Source organism: Doryrhamphus excisus, chromosome 23 (assembly GCF_030265055.1).
Source record: "Doryrhamphus excisus isolate RoL2022-K1 chromosome 23, RoL_Dexc_1.0, whole genome shotgun sequence".
In the NCBI taxonomy this organism is placed as follows: domain Eukaryota; kingdom Metazoa; phylum Chordata; class Actinopteri; order Syngnathiformes; family Syngnathidae; genus Doryrhamphus; species Doryrhamphus excisus.
This window is the reverse complement of record NC_080488.1, coordinates 6,046,422-6,058,360: the sequence shown is the minus strand read 5'-3', so window position 1 is coordinate 6,058,360 and position 11,939 is coordinate 6,046,422. Positions and strand designations below refer to the sequence as shown.

General features: G+C 38.1%; 1 long non-coding RNA gene across 1 annotated transcript; it reads right to left on the bottom strand.

The window, feature by feature from the left end:
* Positions 1–6,068: 6,068 nt before the first annotated feature.
* Positions 6,069–7,676, bottom strand: LOC131110489 (uncharacterized). The gene is made up of 3 exons (XR_009120896.1): positions 7,402–7,676; positions 6,986–7,180; positions 6,069–6,365 (listed from the first exon to the last, which is right to left on the bottom strand). It is a non-coding gene; the product is annotated as an uncharacterized LOC131110489 (long non-coding RNA).
* Between the last annotated feature and the right edge of the window lie 4,263 nt (positions 7,677–11,939).

Sequence of the window (11,939 nt, the reverse complement as noted above, 5' to 3'; positions counted from 1 at the left end):
AAAAAAAAAAACACAACACAGGAAGGACTAAATATTGGAAGCCATGAGGACCATCCATCCAGCCATTTTCTTTAAATCCCGCTTATCCGCACGAGGGTCACATGTACGCTGGAGCCTATCCCAGCTGTCTTCAGGCGAGAGGCGGGATACACCCTGGACTGGTCACCAGCCAATCACAGGGCACATATAGACAAACAACCATTCACACTCACATTCATACCTATGGACAATTTGGAGTCGCCAATTAACCTAGCATGTTTTTGGAATGTGGGAGGAAACCGGAGTACCCGGAGAAAACCCACATGCACGGGGAGAACATGCAATCTCCACACAGACATGTCCAAGCGGAGAATCAAACCCAGGTCTTCCTGATCTGTGGCCTACATGCTAACCACCAGGGCACCGTGTGGCCGTCATCAGGACCATCAAGGTTACATTTTTTTTTTCATCAGAGAATAGATTTTTTGGTTCTTAAAAACCCTTCTCTCTACAATATTCATTTGGCCCGAGGATCGGCCCGTGTCTTGACAGACAGCAAATCAGATCCTTTGATTCAGTACCATTTACATTTTGGTCCATCTTTAAAGAAGTTTCAAATTACTGTCATACTGTGTCCAACGTCTGCAGTAATGGTGCGCTGCGAGAGGCCTTCTTGTGCAGCTCAACAATCAAAGTGAGAAAGCTTTTTTGCCTTTGCCATCAAGAGATCATGACAGTGTGAATACCTGACAAAAAAGGACACTAGAAACTATGGTTGTAAACTGACCGCACCGTGGACGAGTGGTTAGCACGTTGGCCACACAGGAGATTGGGAAGATCTGGGTCCGATTCTCTGCAGCTCTGTGTGGAGGGTTTTTTTGTGTGGCGGCCAATCCAGGGTGTACCCCACCTCTCACCCGAAGTCAGCTGGAATACGCTGCAGCATTCAGCTGCAGCCCCCCCAGCGACCCTAGTGAGGATAAGGGGCATAGAAAATGGTGGATGGATGGTTGTAAATGTTTCATCGGCTGATGAACAGCATATTTAATTTTAATTCATTCGATAACTAAGATATATTTATACATTTTTGTAAACCCAAACATGCGCCAAAAGATGTAATTATACAAAACATTTTATACATATTTTTCAGTTTTTTGCACAGGAGGCAAATAGAGTGCACAACAAAAGAAGTCACGCTTCCAGCGGTTTTCAGCCATAAAAATGGCCACAAGGTGGCAGAAGTGCATTTGATAAAAACTCAGCATGCATCTTTCCTATGAAATAAAACTCCACAGCAAGGAGGAAGTGAGAGTGTTGCATCCAGAAGGTTACGCATTGTAGGGACATTTTAACGCATGCACACACACTCACATGCATGCATGCATACACACACGCACATGCACACACACAGTTGAATTCCAATCGGTTTTGATTGTTTGTTGATGATTTAGAAATAAAACATAAACATAGTATGGTCGCAATATATGGTTGCCTCTTTTTGCTTCAGGCACTGTTCCATTTAAGGTGATTATGTGTCAATACAAATGGAGCATAAAAACTTTTCTTTAGTTTCCGGGGGAGCATTTGCAGCCAAGTAAGAAGATAGTTGATATCAACATCTGTTCCATCGTGCACAATGTGCCTGTCTGAAAGCATTATCATGATAACATTGGTATTCTGATATCATATCACATGATATGATCTTCCTGAAATGACTATGCCACAATCAATAAAACCTTAAATAGCTTCACTTGACCCTGTGCCATGGCAAAATATATATTGTAACTTTGAGCAGCTTGATTGGAGCCAACCTAATTATAGGATGGAACTGCAGAGTACTGAGACACTTTAGATGGTTTCAGATGACTTTGGTGACCCAATGAACAGAGTGCTCATTGTATTTGCCCAATGCACCGGATGTAAGTTAAATACTCTCACAATCTCTTCAATAGGTAAACTTGCATCTAAAGATTGTCCCATCCTCATTGACACAGAGGGCTGTATTTCCTTGGGTGTGTCAAGCCAACGGGGTGTGGCCAGCAATTTTCGTGAATGGCGCAGGGTATGGCACACTTACTCCTCCTCCACCAACGCAAGTGACAAAAAATGGTTCAATGATGTAAGGAGAAGGGCAAAAACCCTGTCAGGACAAAGAAGCCACATGGTGGCCACCAGGAGCGGCCTCTCCACCAGCTTGTCGATGGGGACATGGCGCCCTCCACCCTCCCCGTGATAAGTACAGTATCTCGGCTTTGGTGGGATTGAAATTGGGATTACGGGTAAAGCAAACATAATTTCCTCCTAATGGATACACTCACATGTTGTAACCTTTATTTCAACCCTGCATAATAAAGACAAGTGGTGTGGCCAAATCACAACGTGAATAAATTGTGTAATGGCATTGAACTTACAGGCACCTGTGCTGAAATGACACATTTTCATTATCTGCATGTGAATTTAAGTTGTTTTACCTTATTGAATCATAATCATTTTGGCATGTAATTCCCAAGTACATAATACCAAAGATGTGAAGACTTGATTGATTGTTTATTTGCAATCATTTAATAATCTCATGAGAGAAGGTTGAGGAGGAGAAAGAGTAGGTCCTTGCTGACCTGAGGCCAGAGGAAGTGGAGGGAGCAGGGAAAGACCGGCCCGTGTACAGAGCCAGGACTAGGGCTTCTTAGACATCAAGCTAAGGGGGCTTCAAGTTGTGGAAGATGTAGCTAGGATCTCTGAATGCTTGGCTTGAGGGCGTGGAAACTCCTCTCTCCTCAATTGACTCCAGCCTTGTTGGACTTGCAGATGCTGCCGAACAAGTGATGGCTTGGGTATCCAGTGCGCGCAACTGCACTGTGTGCAGTCGACGGCTCACAGTATCCCAGAGAATCCACATTTTCACCAAAAACCTTGCTTCGTTTCCAGCTGTCGGGTGTTCATGGAAAAATTATGTGCAGACTTAAAACCAGGGATTTTAACCAGGACGGCTGGCAAGCATTCAGCGCACCTTTGGCGCACTGTTTTGTCAGCCAAGCTGAAAATGTGGACACATTCCCCTAGTGCGCTGCCGCAACCATCTCCACACAGTCCAGTCTACCAGATTGGTGTGCTGGACAAAATTACCACTGCACCGTGTGCCACGCTCCACCTCCCTGCACCACAAAAATAGAGCCCAAAGTGTTCATCATTGTGGTGGTTTGAAATTACACTTGATACTGCGTTCAATACAAATGATTCCAGAACTCAAAACCAATCAATTCCTGGAAGATGTTGAACATTCAATATATCGTATTTGGATTTTTTTTTTTTAAAGGAAACCCATAAACAGAATGAATATGTTCATAGTAAGTGTATTTACTGTATGTTAGCAACGCTGCCACTACAGCATCACAGGCCACAGCTGGCATCAGTGGGACAAAACAGCTGGGAGGACATCCGTTACCTGAAGCAGAGAGAAGCCGCTGTGTCTATTCCGCCAATCTCGCCTCGTCAGTCCTGCCATACACATGAAGATGATGACTTATATCCTCTTTCTGAAACAATCCTACTTGTACCGCAAAGGTGTAGAAAAGAGTGAAATATGACCCTAATGCAAGCGAAACTGCAAATGACCTGAAGTTTCATTTATTAAGTAACCTACCAATTGCACAATGTGGACAGTAAACAAATATCAGTAAACATATATCCATAAATATCCAATATCCATGCCAAAAACACAGTCATATATTCCTGCCGCAAGGCATGCAGAGTAGTTTGTGGTACTTTTTTGCCCAACATTTCGCTCTGTTTGTAAAATATGTTGAGGAGGTCATCATAGAAGTAAACCAGGATGAGTTAACATGCTGTTGATATCTAATGTTTTATTGTTAATAGTTCATATTGCTGTCGCAGTGTTATGTTTAGGGCTTAGTTGTTGTTTTTCAAAGTAGTTGATTTATATGATGTATTAACTTGTATATTGTTAATGTTCCGTTGTACGCTGAGCAAGTATGTTTGATGTGTGTGGATTAATGCCACCTGTATAAGATGTGACCTATTGGGCTAGTTTTTTGGCCCTTGGTATTGACTCCTCCAGAGCAGCTACACATGATAACGAGCACAGAAAGCTTTATGGTTCTTCCAGGATCTGCACCTATTCAGCTATATTTCTTTTGATGTTGTGGTTCCCGCAAAAACGGTCTGTTTTAATGTATTCCACCCATTGCCCGCATCCAGGCACGCCCATCTGCTGTTGTTGGTTACACAATTTATCTTTTTAAAATGGAGGCGTCTTTAGGAATTGTAAACAAATGTGGCTTTGCTCTACCAGTCCAGCGTGTACTCCCCCTCTCCTCTGAAGACAGCTGTGATAGGCTCCAGTATACCCGCGACCCTAGTGAGGAAAAGCAGCATAGAAAATGGAGGGATAGATGTGACTTTGCTAGCAAGTAAATAGAGGAAGCAGAGCTTGTGGGAGGGTAGAGTGACTTTTTTCAGGGCTCACTTCCAAATGCGCAATACTCATCATCTGAAACTTTGGCATTGTTTAACATGAGAATACATTCTAACTACATTTATAGGTCAGATTTATAGGTTTATGACATTGAAACTGAGTTACACAGGAGAGCCTACCTGACCTAATATTTATGACCAGTGAACAGTTCCCTTGTTTACAAAATGTGGTAACATGTTGGTTTGGTTTGGTTTTGGACCAAAATGGTTCGCTATTTCTTTCCACAGCATATTAGATTCATCCTTGTTGGGTTTGAACACTCAACCTGATAAAATTGTGATGACAAAGTTTCCGGGGTACCAAATCTCACTCTCCCATTGATGAACAGTATTGACATATTGTGAATTCCTGGCCCTTTCTTACATGTATTCTATCAAATGGACAGAGATGGGTTTTCACGATCATTAAATCATAATCACAAACCAAGCACACCAGATGGGTAAAGTAGCCAAAAGTATGTGAGGCTGGTATATTGAGTAATGACCTCCTGTGATTTCTGATGGGCTGACAACATGAGTTCCTTTAGAGCTATTGATCGACTCCTGCTAGAAAAAAGAGCTACAATTTCCTCGCTGACTCGTGAGTGGCACAGTATTTAAATGATTAGTAGTAGTTTTGAAGTATAGGGTTCAAAGAATAATAATAATTTGATTAATTTGATAAGCTTATAATTTCATAAGTGATTATCCTTATGAAAGGAAAATATATTTATCAATATATATATATATATATATATATATATATATATATATATATATATATATATATATATTGATAAATATAATAATATAATTATATATTATATTATATATAATATATGTATATTAGAAATACATTGAATAATATACATATTATTACTGTCTTCGGGCGTAAGGAAGGGGTACACCCTGGACTGGTCGCCAGCCAATCACAGGGCACATATAGACAAACAACCATTCACACTCACATTCATACCTATGGACAATTTGGAGTCGCCAATTAACCTAGCATGTTTTTGGAATGTGGAGGAAACCGGAGTACCCGGAGAAAACCCACGCATGCACGGGGAGAACATGCAAACTCCACACAGAGATGGCCGAGGGTGGGATTGAACCCTGGTCTCCTAGCTGTGAGGTATATATTGAAATATATTAAATCAAAATATATAATATATGAGTTTATATATCCCAAAATATATGCAATTTTATATTTACAAATATATATATGTATTCAGATTTATATGGGAAAATGTATTCGTAATATATGTAAAAAGAGCATCACATTTATGTTTAATATATGGCAGAAGATATTTTAAACATATGTAAAATTATATGAAAACATATATGAAATACATGTACAGCTATGTGTTCAATATATTGTGGAATACATTTTATTAACGTAAAATTATATGGAAACAAAAATATGACATATATATGACAGAGATGTCTTGATAATATAATATTAATATATAATATTGATGATATATTGTGTAATATATTTTAAATGAAAATATATATTGTAAATGTATGCACAATATATGTGTACATATATGAAAACACATATTAACACATATTAACATAGGCAGGGTAATCTATCAAAAGCCATCTTTATATTCTTTTTATCAGGCACAGACACTGAACCCAGCAGTGCAACATTTTTAAAGAATGCCATTGAAATGAAAATGTACAAAATATAAATTATAAATCAAAGCAATTCAAATTACTTTAAGCAGTGTTATTATTAAAATATAAATAAAATATAAACGAGATGCACAAATAATAATATACACATTTTCTTTTGGAAGACCTTTTGGAACTGTGGAAAAGCAAAGAAATAAATTGCCTGTCATTCCAGTAAGGAGTCCGTCTTGGTTCTTCACTGATTGAAATTGTCGGAAATCGGTTTAAAACGGCATCTGTGGAACAGAACAACAATCATTATCCGGCTACTCTCCTCCTCCCTCTCTAGTTCGCGAAAAACGACATCCTTCCCCGTCTGGCAGAGCTGCACATATTTAGTGATTTGTTTTCATGTTTTGTATGTTAATTTGTTAAGCTTGTACTGCACAGTGCAAAGTAGTACGCATTTCATTTAAAGCTGTGTCATTTTAAAGTATGACTGTAGACTGTGATTATCAGCTTAATATAAACAACAGCTTAATATAAACATGTTATCGGACTTTGTTTAATTTTAGATGAATACATTCTGCTCAATTTTGTTTAATTTTAGATGAATAAATTCTGCTCAATTTTAACAGCTTCCTGAGCATTGTCAACTCATCTAGTCTAAATTAACTTTTGTGGTTAATCGACAGGGAAATTAGTCACCAGTAACATCCATAGTGATAACTGTTCCTTCACTCCAACAAGTTGACGGCGGTGTTTCTGGTTCTTCAATCTCCGAACTAACAAAAGTGGCTGAAGTGTCAATGAGGCAAGCAGCAGCAGCAGGGTTTTTATATTTGTATATTTGTATTTGAATATTTAATTAGTCTTCTTGAGACAATTCTACCGCCATACTCTGAAAACTATTTACCTGTAAAGCTTGAATTTTCCTCGAGGCAAGAGCCTGCCGACGCTCAGCAGAGGGATTCAGCTTACTGACACCTCCTTTCAGGTTGGACTTGAGGAGGAAATCGACACCGAAGAACCCATTGGGGGTGGTACAAGCTTTTGCTGTCTCTCAACAATGTGACGTGACGGTGACAGTTCCATCATCCCCGATTTTCACCTCATGTAAACAAATAAATAAGATCATTCATTCATTTTGTACCGCTTATCCTCACGAGGGTCGCGGGGGTGCTGGAGCCTATCCCAATAAATAAGAACATAATCAAAGAAATAAACAAAGATTACTGCTGCAAGCAGTAGAATGCCAAATTTGTTGGAAATTGATCAATTCATAAATATTTACTTGTGAAGGTCTGGAAGATGTGCAAAGTGTCATGTCACCTGGGCCGTTACTCTAGGGGTCAACATCTTTGGTGGGGTGGTCGTCAACATCTTTGTTGGTGGTGTTGTAGATGGAGACAAGCTTACTCACGTCTACCAACAACGCTGGAATTTCTAAGAAAAAAAGTGCTAAAAGATTATACAGACAGCAACCATAGAAGCCTATATGTGTCTGAAAACCACATCTCCAGTTTTCAAATAGTAACCCCAGTTCGAGGTGAACTTGTCCAATAACCTACAAATCAATTGACTTATCATTGAAATAAACACATGAACAAGTTTTCCTGCTTATGACCAATAGCTTTATCATAAACCCAATTTTTTGGACTTGCTTTCTCCTCTTAATTTTGATTCTTGGTCTTTTTAATTCCAATGATTTTGGCTCATTAATTTCAGTCTTTTAAACAGTTATTTCTTAAAAAAGTTGTTTGTTTCTTTGAATTCCTTTTGTAAAGTGCTATAGAAATTAGGTATTATTATTAGAAATATTTTTTAAATTCTTCAAACATACTCTGAAAATGCAAGTGGCCAACCTATCTGACCACATAAGTGGGCAGCGAATGCGTTGTAGATTTAGAAAGTGTCTTTAGAATCACCTTCAGGTCTAAATGAATTAATACCATTTCATAGAGTAATGTTTGATGATACTCAATACTTGCCTATAACTACCATGTTCTGCAGTTTGATGTTTTCTTTCTGTAAGGCCTTGATCTGGCTCTGCGGGTCTCTGGTAAAGTCGTTGTTTCTCTGACTTGACGATTCTGATGGATCAGAGCTGACCTGACTGTCCTCTGACAGCAGTTCCTCCTCCGCCTGTCTTTGTGCAGCAACCTTGGCTTTTTTCTATAGGGCAAATATATTCATTTTTAATATTTAATCATATATAATACAATACACAAATGATCCCTAATGTGATATTAATTTATTCGTTTGAATTAACTGTTGTGAATTTCCATAGCCTGAGGCTTTGTTGCCAGTACTGGTATCTTCATCACCAAAGTCCAGGTGTTTTGCTTTTCTCACCCTCTTGCTCGACATGTTATCTGTATATCGAGTTCCCACTCAGAAGCTCTGAGTGTAGCCTCTTTTTCTACATTCATGTGGAATACCACAAATCAACACCAATAAAATAATAATCTAATAAATACTATCAAATAACTTTAGATTTTTCCCCAAGTATGTATGTGTCTATGGATGGATTTGATATAAGTCCTGTAAACCACCTCCCTAATGGAAAAAATACATTGCAGAAAATCATTTAAAGGTTAGTTTCAGTTCTAATTAAAACCAACCAGGAGAGAGAATTATACAGATGAACAATTTCATTTGGAAGTGATGACACAAAGAATTGAGCTGACATAATTAGAACTGAAATATTATAAAGTCTAAGATAAAAAAAAATATTTATGATTTCCTGATTGGCTAACATTTGTCACCTACCTGAAAAAGTATTTTCTGGTTATCCAAAAGTTGGAGAGACATGGAGACCCCTGTTACTCAACAAATACTCTTTAGCAATGATTGCTATCAGAAATGAGTGTTTGAACCTTCTAATGAAAACATTTTGTTTTGACCAAACATCAATTACCCTACCTTTACAACTCAAACATCATGTTATAAGCAGAAAAAAAATCAAGGGACAGCCTCTTTAAAAACTATCTTTGCAGATCTTGGTATTACTACATTGTAAAACAGTCAAAAGTGGGATACACATTTTGATAAACAGAACATTCATTCTGTAGCTGTACCTGCTAATTAGATTAGATTAGATTAGATTCAACTTTATTGTTATTGCTCATGTCACTTGTACAGGGCAACAAAATGCAGTTAGCATCCAACCAGAAGTGCAATTTTTATAAGTACATTAGTATGGACAGATCTATGTAAATAAAACTATACAGGCTATGACTATAATACAGTGAGGATATGTACAGGGATATAAGTGACTATAATATGGCTATTGTAGATTATACAGATTATAAACAGTGTGGGTATGACAATATATAATAACAGTAATATATACAGTATTGCAATGGAGTGACTAGGGTATGGAAATGACTATAATATGGCTATTGTAGATTATAAACAGTATGGATATGACAATATATAATAGCAGTAATACAATAACTAATACAATAACTCGTAGGAAATAAGTGTGAGAGTGTGTAAAAACTGCCTTACCTGCTAACTGAAGAACAAAAGCATGTTTGACGGGCCATCCACTAGCAGGCTTCTGGTGGTTAATTGACCGCCATTCCACAAAATATGTCTTGTCAGTATCAGCAGATGGGAACAATGCTGGTTTTATCTTTGTCAGGTCCCTTTGTCCAACTAACAACGGCAAACCTATATCTTGACATTTTTTGCAAAAGAAAATGTGTCACCGCCTCCTTTTTGTCTCTATGGCTGTTCAACCAACCTCCCCGCGCCTGAATCACAGTTCCCGCTTGAGCATTGCACATGCGCGAGCTCCATGGTCCTGCACTAAGCATTCTGGTTGAAGCTGTCAATGAGTCATGCTAATGCTGACAAATGTAGAAAATGGACCGAGTCCGATTGAAAAGAAAATATATTCTTTCGGGTTCTGATGGAGCGGATATTCCAAAAAGAACAAGACAATTGTGAAAAAAAAGGTTAGTCTTTTTTTCCCCTTGATTCTTGCCGATGCTAACGCTAGTGCACGTGCTAATGCTAACACTATATCAGCTATCTCAATAGCTCTATGGCTCTATGGCTTATTATAAACGTGTGGATATAGGCCATGTTACAGCTCACTTGCTGGATGTGAATTATAATTGTAATAATATAATTAATCGGATAAATATTGTGTGTTTTATTGCTCAAGTTGCAATTATATCAGTCAGTGAGAACTAAATCATTTATAACAAGTCAAAATAGGCCTCTGAAGTCGACAAAAAGACACTGAATCCTGACATTAACTCTGAATTATTTATTTAATTAAGATTGGCTACCGAACATTAATATGGTGCACCATTGACAAATCTACACTCTACACAGCCTTTTCTGGTTGAATGTATGAACGCATCGAGTGTTCTGTGATAGCATATAAAGCATATAAAGACAAATTATATGTAAAAATATAGTGCCTTTTTGGTCTTGATGGCAAGGTATTTTTTATATGTGTCAATATTTACACATATATGATCTATGCATATATTGCAATATATTCGAAAATATCCCATATATGGGAATATATTTCCTAATACATAGCATTATATTTGCCAATATACTGCAATATATTTCTTTTCCGTAAGGGTAATCAATTGACTAATTGTTGCAGCTCTAGTTGTAAACATACACATTGACAGTTTTATAATTTTACTTTCCAGTCACTGCACTCCACCTTTACTGGAACTCTCACTACTTGCTGCTGTGAAAATTGGGGACAAATAAAGGCTTATATTCTATTCTATACTATTACACGCCTTGGGGAGTATTCCAATCAATAATGCAGTGAACTGCAATGTGTCCATTCTGTTATTCCCCTGTCCATTGGGGTTATGATCCTATGTTCTGGACTGGGAAGTTTTATGGAAGAATTGCTTTTATAACAATGGGCTCCATTTTCGTGGTGCAGCGCGAGGTGGCGCACCCCGTGTAGTGATTTCGTCTAGTGCACCACTGTGCCAATTTGGTAATCTGGTAGTTTGGGCTGCGTCAAGATGGGTGTGCCAACGCACCAGAGCAAGGTGTCCACATTTTCAACTTTGCACAGTAAAAATGTTGTGACAAAACAGTGCGCTGAAGGTGCGCTTAAAGCTCACCAGCTCCAACCTGGTCTATTATTGGTGCAGGTGAATAAAGGTAAACTGGCTGACAGGAACTGATATTTGTATTCATTGTCCCATCACATTTTATGTCAGATCAAAGAGGTCACACAAAATGGGAACTGACGGCAGCTTAAAGTTTGATGCCAACTAATGAGTTCACATACGTATCTCAGCCAACCACAACACCGACTTTGTCTATTAAGATTGGTCTATGTTTTTGTTTCATCCATTCATTTTCGATGCCGCTTATTCTCATTATTGCTGTTGTCATTTTAATTTATTATTGTCATTAGTGCCTATCCTAGCTCCTGGCACCCTGGACTGGTCACCAACCAATCTGAGTGCACATATAGACAAACAACCATTCACACTCACATTCATACGTATGGACATTTTAGAGTCGCCAACTAACCCAACATGCATGTTTTTGGAATGAGGGATCAAACTGGAGCACCTGTAGAACACCCACACAGCCAGATTTGAACCAAAGTCTTCCTGATCTCCTGACTGTGTGACCAACATGCTAACCACTCGGCCATGTTTGTTTCTGCATTTTATAATATGTCATTAGATTATAATACTGTATATTTTGCAGCTGTCCATCAAGGTTTAAATAAATCAGTTTAAATATTTGATATAATGCATTTCTTACATTAATAAAGCATTTTTCACAATATACATAATTTGGTAATAAATTAATTTAAGACAATATAACAAATCGGAGTAAGTAAAGTGAAGTAAATACGT